The following is a 12925-nucleotide window of genomic DNA, read 5'->3' on the forward strand; positions in this document are numbered from 1 at the left end:
TCGTAGGCTTTAGTCCTAATAACTATCTGACTCTAACCATAGACACTCCTTCCACATTATGAGTCAAGAGATCTTCCAAGTTGTCATGTAACCATTCCTTGAAACCCATTCGCGCACTTGGCGCAATTTGGCAAGAAAGTCTGCACATTGGTTACGTTATTAATGACGTGAGAGATTCTCAAGTTTAATGCCTAGCTCTTGTAGCTCATTTGGTTAGAGCACCCGTTTCGTAAGCGAGAGGTCTTGAGTTCAACTCTCAGCAAGAGCAATATTCAATTTCAAAATTACAAATTAGAAAGTACACAACAAGTCTACAATATATAATTATATAAAATTAAAAAGTAATGCAATATTCCAATTAGAACTCAAATTAAAAAGTAATGCAATATTCCAATTGGAATTAAATTACAAATTTGAAAGTACACAACAAGTCTATAATATAATTCACAACAAGTCTACAAACTGATGTACCTCAATCAAATGTAACCACAATCTCTTTTGTTTTTCCCCCCTGGGTGCCTCAATGGATCGTAATCTATAGTCCTAATAACTATCTAATTCTTATCATACACACTCCTACAACATCATGAGTCAAGAGATCTTTCAAGTTGTCATGTGACCACTCCTTGAACCCCATTCGCGCACAAGGCCCACGTTAGCAAGAAAGTCCGATCTTTTGTCCAAATAACTATCTGATTCTTATCATAGACACTCCTTCCACATTATGAGTCAAGAGATCTTCCAAGTTGTCATGTGACCATTCCTCGTAACCCATTCGCGCATTTGGCGCAATTTGGCAAGAAAGTCTGCACATTGGTTACGTTCTTTAATGAAGTGAGAGATTCTCAAGTTTAATGCCTAGCTCTTGTAGCTCAGATGGTTAGTGCTCCCGTTTAGTAAGCGGGAGGTTTTTAGTTTAACTCTTGACAAGAGCAACTCGAAAGTACACAACATGACTACAATAATTACAAATAAAAATATCGAAGAAATATTTCTTAAATTAATCATTATAAACTTATAAATTCAAGATTAAATATAATATATAGAATTAATAAGTATTGGAATATTAAAATTCAAATTGGAATTAAAAAAAAAAAAATTGATTTAGTTCATTTTAAAAATGTAAACACAACCGCTGTTTTATTTTTTTGTTGCCTCAAAGGGGTCGTACATTTTAGTCCTAATAACTATCTGATTCTTATCATTGACATTCTTGCCACATCCTGTGTCAAGAAATCTTCTAAGTCGTCATGTAACCACTCCTTGTACCCCATTCGCGCACTTGGACCAAGTTGGCAAGAAAGTCCGCATATTAATTTCGTTCTCTCAAGATATGAGAGTTTCTCAAATTAATCGCTTAGCTCTTGTAGCTCAGTTGGTTAGAGCACCTGTTTAGTAAGCGGGAGGTCTTGAGTTCAACTCTCAACAAGAGCAATATTCAATTTCAAAATTACAAATTAGAAAGTACACAACAAGTCTACAATATATATATATATATATATATATATATATATATATATATATATATATATATATATAATTAAAAAGTAATGCAATATTCCAATTGGAATTAAATAAAAATTGATGTACCTTATTTTAACAAATGTAACCACAATCTCTTTTTTTTCCCCCTGGGTGCCTCAATGGGATCGTAATATATAGTCCTAATAACTATCTAATTCTTATCATACACACTCCTGCCACATCATGAGTCAGGAGATCTTTCAAGTTGTCATGTGACCGCTCCTTGTACCTCATTCGCGCACAAGGCCCACGTTAGCAAGAATGTCCGCCTTAAGTCCTAATAACTATCTGATTCTTATAGTAGACACTCCTTCCACATTATGAGTCAAGAGATCTTCCAAGTTGTCATGTGACCATTGCTTGTAACCCATTCGCGCATTTGGCGTTATTTGGCAAGAAAGTCTGCACATTGGTTACGTTCTTTATGACGTGAGAGATTCTCGGGTTCAATGCCTAGCTCTTGTAGCTCAGTTGCTTAGAGCACCCGTTTAGTAAGCGGGAGGTTTTGAGTTCAACTCGAAAGTACACAACAAGATTACAATAATTACAAATAAAAATATGGATGAAAGAATTCTTAAATTAAATATTATAAACTTATAACTTCAAGATTAAATATAATATATAGAATTAATAAGTATTGGAATATTAAAATTCAAATTGGAATTAAATAAAAAATACAAATGTGACCACAACCTCTGTTTTTTTGTTTTTTTATTTTTTTATTTTTTTTTTGGGTGCATGAAAGTGATCGAAAGCTTTAGTCCTAATTACTATCTTATTCTTATCATTGACATTCCTGCCACATACTGAGTAAATAAATCTTCTAAGTCGTCATGTGACCACTCCTTGTACCTCCATTCGCGCACTTAGACCAAGTTGACAAGAAAGTCCGCATATTAGTTTCGTTCTCTCAAGATGTGAGAGTTTCTCAAATTAATTGCTTAGCTCTTGTAGCTCAGTTGGTTAGAGCACCCGTTTAGTAAGCGGGAGGTCTGGAGTTCAACTCTCAACAAGAGCAATATTCAATTTCAAAATTACAAATTAGAAAGTACACAACAAGTCTACAATATATATATAATTAAAAAGTAATGCAATATTCCAATTGGAATTAAATAAAAATTGATGTACCTTATTTTAACAAATGTAACCACAATCTCTTTTTTTTTCCCCCTGGGTGCCTCAATGGGATCGTAATATATAGTCCTAATAACTATCTAATTCTTATCATACACACTCCTGCCACATCATGAGTCAGGAGATCTTTCAAGTTGTCATGTGACCGCTCCTTGTACCCCATTCGCGCACAAGGCCCACGTTAGCAAGAAAATCCGCCTTTAGTCCTAATAACTATCTGATTCTTATCATATACACTCCTTCCACATTATGAGTCAAGAGATCTTCCAAGTTGTCATGTGACCATTGCTTGTAACCCATTCTCGCATTTGGCGTTATTTGGAAAGAAAGTCTGCACATTGGTTACGTTACTTAATGACGTGAGAGATTCTCAGGTTCAATGCCTAGCTCTTGTAGCTCAGTTGCTTAGAGCACCCGTTTAGTAAGCGGGAGGTTTTGAGTTCAAATCGAAAGTACACAACAAGATTACAATAATTACAAATAAAAATATGGATGAAAGAATTCTTAAATCAAATATTATATACTTATAAATTCAAGATTAAATATAATATATAGAATTAATAAGTATTGGAATATTAAAATTCAAATTGGAATTAAATAAAAAAATACAAATGTGACCACAACCTCTGTTTTTTTTTTTTCTTTTTTTGGGTGCCTTAAAGGGATCGTAGGCTTTAGTCCTAATAACTATCTGATTCTTATTATTGACATTCCTGCCACATCCTGAGTTAATAAATCTTCTATGTCGTCATGTGACCACTCCTTGTACCCCATTCGCGCACTTGGACCAAGTTTGCAAGAAAGTCGGCATATTAGTTTCGTTCTCTCAAAACGTGAGAGTTTCTCAAATTAATTGCTTAACTCTTGTAGCTCAGTTGGTTAGAGCACCCGTTTAGTAAGCAGGAAGTGGGAGGTCTTGAGTTCAACTATCAACAAGAGCAAGTCGAAAGTACATAAAAGGATTACAATAATTACAAACAAAAATTTGTTCAAAGAATTCTTAAATTAAATATTATGAAAATATAAATTCATGATTAAATATAATATATAGAATTAATAAGTATTGAACATATGAATTCATGATTAAATATAATATATAGAATTAATAAGTATTGGAATATTATAATTCAAATTGGAATTAAGTAAAAAATTGTAGTTTATTTTAACAAATTTGACCACAACCTCTGTTTTTTTGTTTTTTTATTTTTTTATTTTTTTTTGGGTGCATGAAAGTGATCGAAAGCTTTAGTCCTAATTACTATCTTATTCTAATCATTGACATTCCTGCCACATACTGAGTCAATAAATCTTCTAAGTCGTCATGTGACCACTCCTTGTACCCTATTCGCGCACTTAGACCAAGTTGGCAAGAAAGTCCGCATATTAGTTTCGCTCTCTCAAGATGTGAGAGTTTCTCAAATTAATCGCTTAGCTCTTGTAGCTCAGTTGTTTAGAGCACCCGTTTAGTAAGCGGAAGGTCTTGAGTTCAACTCTCAACAAGAGCAATATTCAATTTCAAAATTACAAATTAGAAAGTACACAACAAGTCTACAATATATATATAACTAAAAAGTAATGCAATAATCTCTTTTTTTTCCCCCCTGGGTGCCTTAATGGGATCGTAATATGTAGTCTTAATAACTATCTAATTCTTATCATACACACTCCTGCCACATCATGAGTCAGGAGATCTTTCAAGTTGTCATGTGACCACTCCTTGTACCCCATTCGCGCACAAGGCCCACGTTAGCAAGAAAATCCGCCTTTAGTCCTAATAACTATCTGATTCTTATCATATACACTCCTTCCACATTATGAGTCAAGAGATCTTCCAAGTTGTCATGTGACCATTGCTTGTAACCCATTCTCGCATTTGGCGTTATTTGGAAAGAAAGTCTGCACATTGGTTACGTTACTTAATGACGTGAGAGATTCTCAGGTTCAATGCCTAGCTCTTGTAGCTCAGTTGCTTAGAGCACCCGTTTAGTAAGCGGGAGGTTTTGAGTTCAAATCGAAAGTACACAACAAGATTACAATAATTACAAATAAAAATATGGATGAAAGAATTCTTAAATTAAATATTATATACTTATAAATTCAAGATTAAATATAATATATAGAATTAATAAGTATTGGAATATTAAAATTCAAATTGGAATTAAATAAAAAATACAAATGTGACCACAACCTCAGTTTTTTTTTTTTTCTTTTTTTGGGTGCCTTAAAGGGATCGTAGGCTTTAGTCCTAATAACTATCTGATTCTTATTATTGACATTCCTGCCACATCCTGAGTTAATAAATCTTCTATATCGTCATGTGACCACTCCTTGTACCCCATTCGCGCACTTGGACCAAGTTTGCAAGAAAGTCGGCATATTAGTTCCGTTCTCTCAAAATGTGAGAGTTTCTCAAACTAATTGCTTAACTCTTGTAGCTCAGTTGGTTAGAGCACCCGTTTAGTAAGCGGGAGGTCTTGAGTTCAACTATCAACAAGAGCAAGTCGAAAGTACATTAAAGGATTATTACAATAATAACAAACAAAAATATGGATCGAAGAATTCTTAAATTAAATATTATGAAAATATTAATTCATGATTAAATATAATATATAGAATTAATAAGTATTGAACATATAAATTCATGATTAAATATAATATATAGAATTAATAAGTATTGGAATATTATAATTCAAATTGGAATTAAGTAAAAAATTGTAGTTTATTTTAACAAATTTGACCACAACCTCTGTTTTATTATTATTTTATTTTATTTTATTTTATTTTGGGTGCATGAAAGGGATCGTAAGCTTTAGTCCTAATTACTATCTTATTCTTATCATTGACATTCCTGCCACATCCTGAGTTAATAAATCTTCTATGTCGTCATGTGACCACTCCTTGTACCCCATTCGCGCACTTGGACCAAGTTTGCAAGAAAGTCGGCGTATTAGTTTCGTTCTCTCAAAATGTGAGAGTTTCTCAAATTAATTGCTTAACTCTTGTAGCTCAGTTGGTTAGAGCACCCGTTTAGTAAGCAGGAAGTGAGAGGTCGTGAGTTCAACTATCAACAAGAGCAAGTCGAAAGTACATAAAAGGATTACAATAATTACAAACAAAAATTTGGTCAAAGAATTCTTAAATTAAATATTATGAAAATATAAATTCATGATTAAATATAATATATAGAATTAATAAGTATTGAACATATGAATTCATGATTAAATATAATATATAGAATTAATAAGTATTGGAATATTATAATTCAAATTGGAATTAAGTAAAAAATTGTAGTTTATTTTAACAAATTTGACCACAACCTCTGTTTTTTTGTTTTTTTGTTTTTTTATTTTTTTTTTGGGTGCATGAAAGTGATCGAAAGCTTTAGTCCTAATTACTATCTTATTCTTATCATTGACATTCCTGCCACATACTGAGTCAATAAATCTTCTAAGTCGTCATGTGACCACTCCTTGTACCCCATTCGCGCACTTAGACCAAGTTGGCAAGAAAGTCCGCATATTAGTTTCGTTCTCTTAAGATGTGAGAGTTTCTCAAATTAATCGCTTAGCTCTTGTAGCTCAGTTGGTTAGAGCACCCGTTTAGTAAGCGGAAGGTCTTGAGTTCAACTCTCCTTAAGAGCAATATTCAATTTCAAAATTACAAATTACAAATTAGAAAGTACACAACAAGTCTACAATATATATATATATAACTAAAAAGTAATGCAATAATCTCTTTTTTTTTCCCCCCCTGGGTGCCTTAATGGGATCGTAATATGTAGTCTTAATAACTATCTAATTCTTATCATACACACTCCTGCCACATCATGAGTCTGGAGATCTTTCAAGTTGTCATGTGACCACTCCTTGTACCCCATTCGCGCACAAGGCCCACGTTAGCAAGAAAATCCGCCTTTAGTCCTAATAACTATCTGATTCTTATCATATACACTCCTTCCACATTATGAGTCAAGAGATCTTCCAAGTTGTCATGTGACCATTGCTTGTAACCCATTCTCGCATTTGGCGTTATTTGGAAAGAAAGTCTGCACATTGGTTTCGTTATTTAATGACGTGAGAGATTCTCAGGTTCAATGCCTAGCTCTTGTAGCTCAGTTGCCTAGAGCACCCGTTTAGTAAGCGGGAGGTTTTGAGTTCAAATCGAAATTACACAACAAGAATACAATAATTACAAATAAAAATATGGATGAAAGAATTCTTAAATTAAATATTATATACTTATAAATTCAAGATTAAATAAAATATATAGAATTAATAAGTATTGGAATATTAAAATTCAAATTGGAATTAAATAAAAAATACAAATTTGACCACAACCTCTGTTTTTTTTTTTTTTCTTTTTTTTGGTGCCTTAAAGGGATCGTAGGCTTTAGTCCTAATAACTATCTGATTCTTATTATTGACATTCCTGCCACATCCTGAGTTAATAAATCTTCTATGTCGTCATGTGACCACTCCTTGTACCCCATTCGCGCACTTGGACCAAGTTTGCAAGAAAGTCGGCATATTAGTTTCGTTCTCTCAAAATGTGAGAGTTTCTCAAATTAATTGCTTAACTCTTGTAGCTCAGTTGGTTAGAGCACCCGTTTAGTAAGCGGGAGGTCTTGAGTTCAACTATTAACAAGAGCAAGTCGAAAGTACATTAAAGGATTATTACAATAATAACAAACAAAAATATGGATCGAAATACTGAGTCAATTAATCTTCTAAGTTGTCATGTGACCACTCCTTGTACCCCATTCGCGCACTTAGACCAAGTTGGCAAGAAAGTCCGCATATTAGTTTCGTTCTCTCAAGATGTGAGAGTTTCTTAAATTAATCGCTTTGCTCTTGTAGCTCAGTAGGGTAGAGCACCCATTCAACTCTCAACAAGAGCAATATTTATGTATCTCATTTAAATAAATGTAACCACAACCTCTTTTTTTTTTTTTTTTTTGGGTGCCTCAAAGGGATCGTAGGCTTTAGTCCTAATAACTATCTGATTCTTATCATACACACTCCTGCCACATCATGAGTCAGGAGATCTTTCAAGTTGTCATGTGACCACTCCTCGTACCCCATTCGCGCACTAGGCCCACGTTAGCAAGAAAGTCCGCCTTTAGTCCTAATAACTATCTGATTCTAATCATAGACACTCCTTCCACATTATGAGTCAAGAGATCTTCCTAGTTGTCATGTAACCATTCCTTGTAACCCATTCGCGCACTTGGCGTCATTTGGCAAGAAAGTCTGCACATTGGTTACGTTATTTAATGACGTGAGAGATTTTCAAGTTCAATGCCTAGCTCTTGTAGCTCATTTGGTTAGAGCACCCGTTTTGTAAGCGAGAGGTCTTGAGTTCAACTCTCAACAAGAGCAACTTGAAAGTACACAACAAGACTACAATAATTACAAATAAAAAATATAGATGAAAGAATTCTTAAATTAAATATAATATATAGAATTAATAAGTATTGGAATATTAATATTCAAATTGGATTTAAATAAAAAATAAAAATGTGAACAGAACCTCTGTTTTTTTTTTTCGGGTGCCTCAAAGGGATTGTAGGCTTTAGTCCTAATAACTTTTTGATTCTTATTATTGACATTCCTGCCACATGCTGAGTCAATAAATCTTCTAAGTCGTCATGTGACCACTCCTTGTACCCCATTCGCGCACTTGGACCAAGTTGGCAAGAAAGTCCGCATATTAGTTTCGTTCTCTCAAGATGTGAGAGTTTCTTAAATTAATCGCTTAGCTCTTGTAGCTCAGTAGGGTAGAGCACCCGTTCAACTCTCAACAAGAGCAATATTTATGTACCTCATTTTCATAAATGTAACTACAACCTTTTTTTTTTTTTGGGTGCCTCAAAAGGATCGTAGGCTTTAGTCCTAATAACTATTTGATTCTTATCATACACACTCCTGCAACATCATGAGTCAGGAGATCTTTCAAGTTGTCATGTGACTACTCCTTGTACCCCATTTGCGCACTAGGCCCACGTTAGCAAGAAAGTCAGCCTTTAGTCCTAATAACTATTTGATTCTTATCATTGACACTCCTTCCACATTATGAGTCAAGAGATCTTCCAAGTTGTCATGTAACCATTCCGTGTAACCCATTCGCGCACTTGGCGCAATTTGGCAAGAAAGTCTACACATTGGTTACGTTATTTAATGACGTGAGAGATTCTCAAGTCCAATGCCTAGTTGTTGTAGCTCAGTTGGTTAAAGCACCCGTTTCGTAAGTGGGAGGTCTTGAGTTCAACTCTCAGCAAGAACGACTCAAAAGTACACAACAAGATTACAATAATTACAAATAAAAATATAGATGAAAGAATTCTTAAATTAAATAAATATAATATATAGAATTAATAAGTATTGGAATATTAAAATTCAAATTGGATTTAAATAAAAAATACAAATGTGAACACAACCTCTGTTTTTTTTTTTGAGTCAATAAATCTTCTATGTCGTCATGTGACCACTCCTTGTACTCCATTCGCGCACTTGGACCAAGTTGGCAAGAAAGTCTGCATATTAGTTTCGTTCTCTCAAGATGTGAGAGTTTCTCAAATTAATTGCGTAGCTCTTGTAGCTCAGGTGGTTAGAGCACTTGTTTTGTAAGCGGGAGGTCTTGAGTTCAACTCTCAACAAGAGCAAGTCAAAAGTACATAACAGGATTACAATAATAACAAATAAAAATATGGATGAAAGAATTCTTAAATTAAATATTATAAACATATAAATTTACGATTAAATATAATATATAGAATTAATAATTATTGGAATATTAAAATTCAAATTGGAATTAAGTAAAAAATTTGATGTAGTTTATTTTAACAAATGTGACCATAACCTCTGTTTTTTTTTTTTTCTGGGTGCCTCAAAGGGATCATAAGCTTTAGTCCTAGTAACTATCTTATTCTTATCATTGACATTTCTGCCACATACTGAGTCAATAAATCTTCTAAGTCGTCATGTGTCCACTCCTTGTACCCCATTCGCGCACTTGGACCAAGTTGGCAAGAAGGTTCGCATATTAGTTTCGTTCTCTCAAGATGTGAGAGTTTCTTAAATTAATCGCTTAGCTCTTGTAGCTCAGTTGGGTAGAGCACCCATTTAACTCTCAACAAGAGCAATATTTATGTACCTCATTTTTATAAATGTAACGACAACCTCTTTTTTTTTTTTTGGGTGCATCAAAGGTATCGTAGGGTTTAGTCATAATAACTATCTGATTCTTATTATAGACACTCCTTCCACATTATGAGTCATGAGATCTTTTAAGTTGTCATGTGACCATTCATTGTAACCCATTCGCGCACTTGGCCCATTGTAGCTCAGTTGGTTAGAGCACCCGTTTAGTAAGCGGGAGGTTTGAGTTCAACTCTCAACAAGAGCAACTCGAACGTTCACAACAAGACTACAACAAGACTATAATAATCCCAAATAGAAAACTTATAAATTCAAGATTAAATGTAATATATAGAATTGTATTGGAATTAAATAAAAAATACAAATGTGACCACAACCTCTGTTTTATCTGATTCTTAACATTGACATTCCTGCCACATCCTGAGTCAATAATTAAATAAAAAATACAAATGTGACCACAACCTCTGTTTTATCTGATTCTTAACATTGACATTCCTGCCACATCCTGAGTCAATAAATCTTCTATGTTGTCATCACTCCTTGTACCCCATTCGCACAATTTGAACAAGTTGGCAAGAAAGTCCGGATATTAGTTTCATTCTCTCAAAATGTGAGAGTTTCTCAAATTAATCGTGATGGGGTGTGGACCCTGGCCCAAGAAGGCGGGCCCATGAGAAGAGGCCCAGGATGGGGGAGAGTCCAGAGTGGGTAAGTAGCGGCCCAACAGGCAAGAATATGGGTTAGAAGTAGGGCCCAGTAGAGGTCTGGGCCGAGTCCAGGAGTCGGTCCAGGCCCAGGTGAAGAGAAGACTCGGCAAGGGGCCGCTGAGTGGCATTTATCGCGGCATTTAAAGGGCTCGACCAAGCGAACCGTTATGGAACCCAAAAGAGCCGTTGGTCAGCCCGAGAACGGCACCCTACGGCCCTAAAATGTAATTAGCTTTAAAAGCAGCCTTCAATGTACTTCAACTCGGTTGAAGGAGGGCCTACTATATAAAGGCCCCTCCGCCATTGTGAAAAGGGGCGAGTCCATGCCCAGGCTATAAGAAAGACACCATTCTGCTATTTTTTTCCTCGAAAGAGAGTTCTTTTATTGAAAGGTGAATCCACCGACTAAGGTTTTGTTGGACCTCCCTGGGCCCAAAAACCCTAAAACCAACAAATCGCTTAGCTCATGTAGCTTAGTTGGTTAGAGCACCCGTTTAGTAAGCGGGAGGTCTTGATGTCAATATTCAATTTCAATTTACAAATTTGAAATTATACAACAAGTCTACAATATAATATATAGAATTAAAAAGTAATGCAATATTCCAATTGGAATTAAATATATAGAATTAAAAAGTAATGCAGTATTCCAATTGGAATTAAATAAAAACTGATGTACCTCATTTTAACAAATGTAACCACAACTTTTTTTTTCTTGGTTGCCTCAATGGGATCGTAGCCTATAGTCCTAATAACTATCTAATTCTTATCATACACACTCCTGCCACATAATGAGTCATGAGATCTTTCAAGTTGTCATGTGACCTCTCTTTGTACCCCATTCGCGCACAATGCCCAAGTTGCCAAGAAATTCCGCCTTTAGTCTTAATAACTATATGATTCTTATCATAGACACTCCTTCCACATTATGAGTCAAGAGATCTTCCAAGTTGTCATGTGACCATTCCTTGTAACATTGGTTACGTTCTTTAATAACGTTAGAGATTCTCAAGTTTAATGTCTAGCTCTTGTAGCTTAGTTGGTTAGAGCACTTATTTTGTAAGTGGGAGGTCATGAGTTCAACTCTCAACAAGAGCAACTCGAAAGTACACAACATGACTACAATAATTATAAATTCAAGATTAAATATAATATATAGAATTAAACAAAAAATTAATGTAGTTCATTTTAACAAATGTAACAACAACCTCTCTTCCTTTTTTTTTTTTTTTTTTTTTTTGTTTTTTCGGGTGCCTCGAAGGGATCGTAACCTTTTGTCCTAATAGCTATCTGATTCTTATCGTAGACATTCCTGCCACATCTTGAGTCAAGAGATCTTCTAGGTCGTCATGTGACCACTCCTTGTACCATATTCGCGCACTTGGACCAAGTTGGCAAGAAAGTCCGCACATTGGTTTCGTTCTCTCAAGATGTGAGAGTTTCTTAAATTAATTACTTAGCTCTTGTAGCTCAGTTGGTTAGAGCACCCGTTTAGTAAGCGGGAGGTCTTGAGTTCAACTTTGAACAAGAGCAACTTGAAAGTACACTACCAAAGTACAATAATTACAAATAAAAAATAAAAATATGGATGAAATAATTCTTAAATTTAAGTATTATAAACTTATAAATTCAAGATTAAATATAATATATAGAATTAATAAAAGTATTGGAATATTAAAATTCAAATTGGAATTAAAAAAAAAAAATTGATGTAGTTCATAGACACTCGTGCCACATCATGAGCCAGGAGATCTTTTGGTTTCGTTCAACTCTTGTATCAAGCGGGAGGTTTTTAGTTCAACTCTCAACAAAAGCAATTTCCAATAATTTTATTCATGCAAACCAACAAAAACAATAATAGGTATGGGTATTTTGGACTTTATACTACTTATTTCTTTTCAATTCCCATGTATACCAAACATTGGAATTGAAATTTCTAGTAATTCTATTCATGCAAACCAAACTCAAGAATTTACATTACCATTTTATTTCCACATTATTCATCTCCCATGAAATTACAATTCCTTAATTTCCTACCTAATTTCCTCCCTCTAACCAAACGCCCTGTTAAATGTGATAATGAGAGTATCAAACTTGAAATTAAAGGAAAATTAATCAATACCTAATCTAATTAATAAAAACAACAACAACAACATCAGTAGTATTATAATTGTGCATACAAATAAATATTGACCGGGGAATGAGCTTGAGGTTCAAAGCCAATTAGACCCAAGGAGTTGAGGTCTAGGGATTAATTAAGTCCAAATGATGGTTGATGTCTAGGGATTAATTATGTTTGAGGGCCTATGTAAGAAGGGAAGTGTGAGTTTTATTAAAGTTAGTTGTACTTATTGTCAAAATACTTGTTACCATCTCTGAGACAATTTTTATATATATTCTTCATTT

At 34.3% G+C, this 12925-nt stretch overlaps 9 non-coding genes across 9 annotated transcripts; all 9 read left to right on the plus strand.

Moving 5' to 3' along the window:
• Positions 1–194: 194 nt before the first annotated feature.
• TRNAT-CGU lies at positions 195–268 on the plus strand. Its single transcript has one exon. It is a non-coding gene; the product is annotated as a tRNA-Thr (tRNA).
• A 1092-nt stretch (positions 269–1360) lies between these two features.
• TRNAT-AGU lies at positions 1361–1434 on the plus strand. The gene has a single exon. It is a non-coding gene; the product is annotated as a tRNA-Thr (tRNA).
• Positions 1435–2468: 1034 nt separating this feature from the next.
• TRNAT-AGU lies at positions 2469–2542 on the plus strand. The gene has a single exon. It is a non-coding gene; the product is annotated as a tRNA-Thr (tRNA).
• Positions 2543–4089: 1547 nt separating this feature from the next.
• On the plus strand, positions 4090–4163 carry TRNAT-AGU. The gene has a single exon. It is a non-coding gene; the product is annotated as a tRNA-Thr (tRNA).
• A 2062-nt stretch (positions 4164–6225) lies between these two features.
• Positions 6226–6299, plus strand: TRNAT-AGU. The gene has a single exon. It is a non-coding gene; the product is annotated as a tRNA-Thr (tRNA).
• Positions 6300–7962: 1663 nt separating this feature from the next.
• On the plus strand, positions 7963–8036 carry TRNAT-UGU. Its single transcript has one exon. It is a non-coding gene; the product is annotated as a tRNA-Thr (tRNA).
• An 830-nt stretch (positions 8037–8866) lies between these two features.
• Positions 8867–8940, plus strand: TRNAT-CGU. Its single transcript has one exon. It is a non-coding gene; the product is annotated as a tRNA-Thr (tRNA).
• Positions 8941–9245: 305 nt separating this feature from the next.
• Positions 9246–9319, plus strand: TRNAT-UGU. Its single transcript has one exon. It is a non-coding gene; the product is annotated as a tRNA-Thr (tRNA).
• Positions 9320–11978: 2659 nt separating this feature from the next.
• Positions 11979–12052, plus strand: TRNAT-AGU. Its single transcript has one exon. It is a non-coding gene; the product is annotated as a tRNA-Thr (tRNA).
• Positions 12053–12925: the final 873 nt, after the last annotated feature.

This window comes from Ipomoea nil, unplaced genomic scaffold (genome assembly GCF_001879475.1).
Source record: "Ipomoea nil cultivar Tokyo-kokei standard unplaced genomic scaffold, Asagao_1.1 scaffold3170, whole genome shotgun sequence".
NCBI classification, from domain to species: Eukaryota; Viridiplantae; Streptophyta; class Magnoliopsida; order Solanales; family Convolvulaceae; genus Ipomoea; species Ipomoea nil.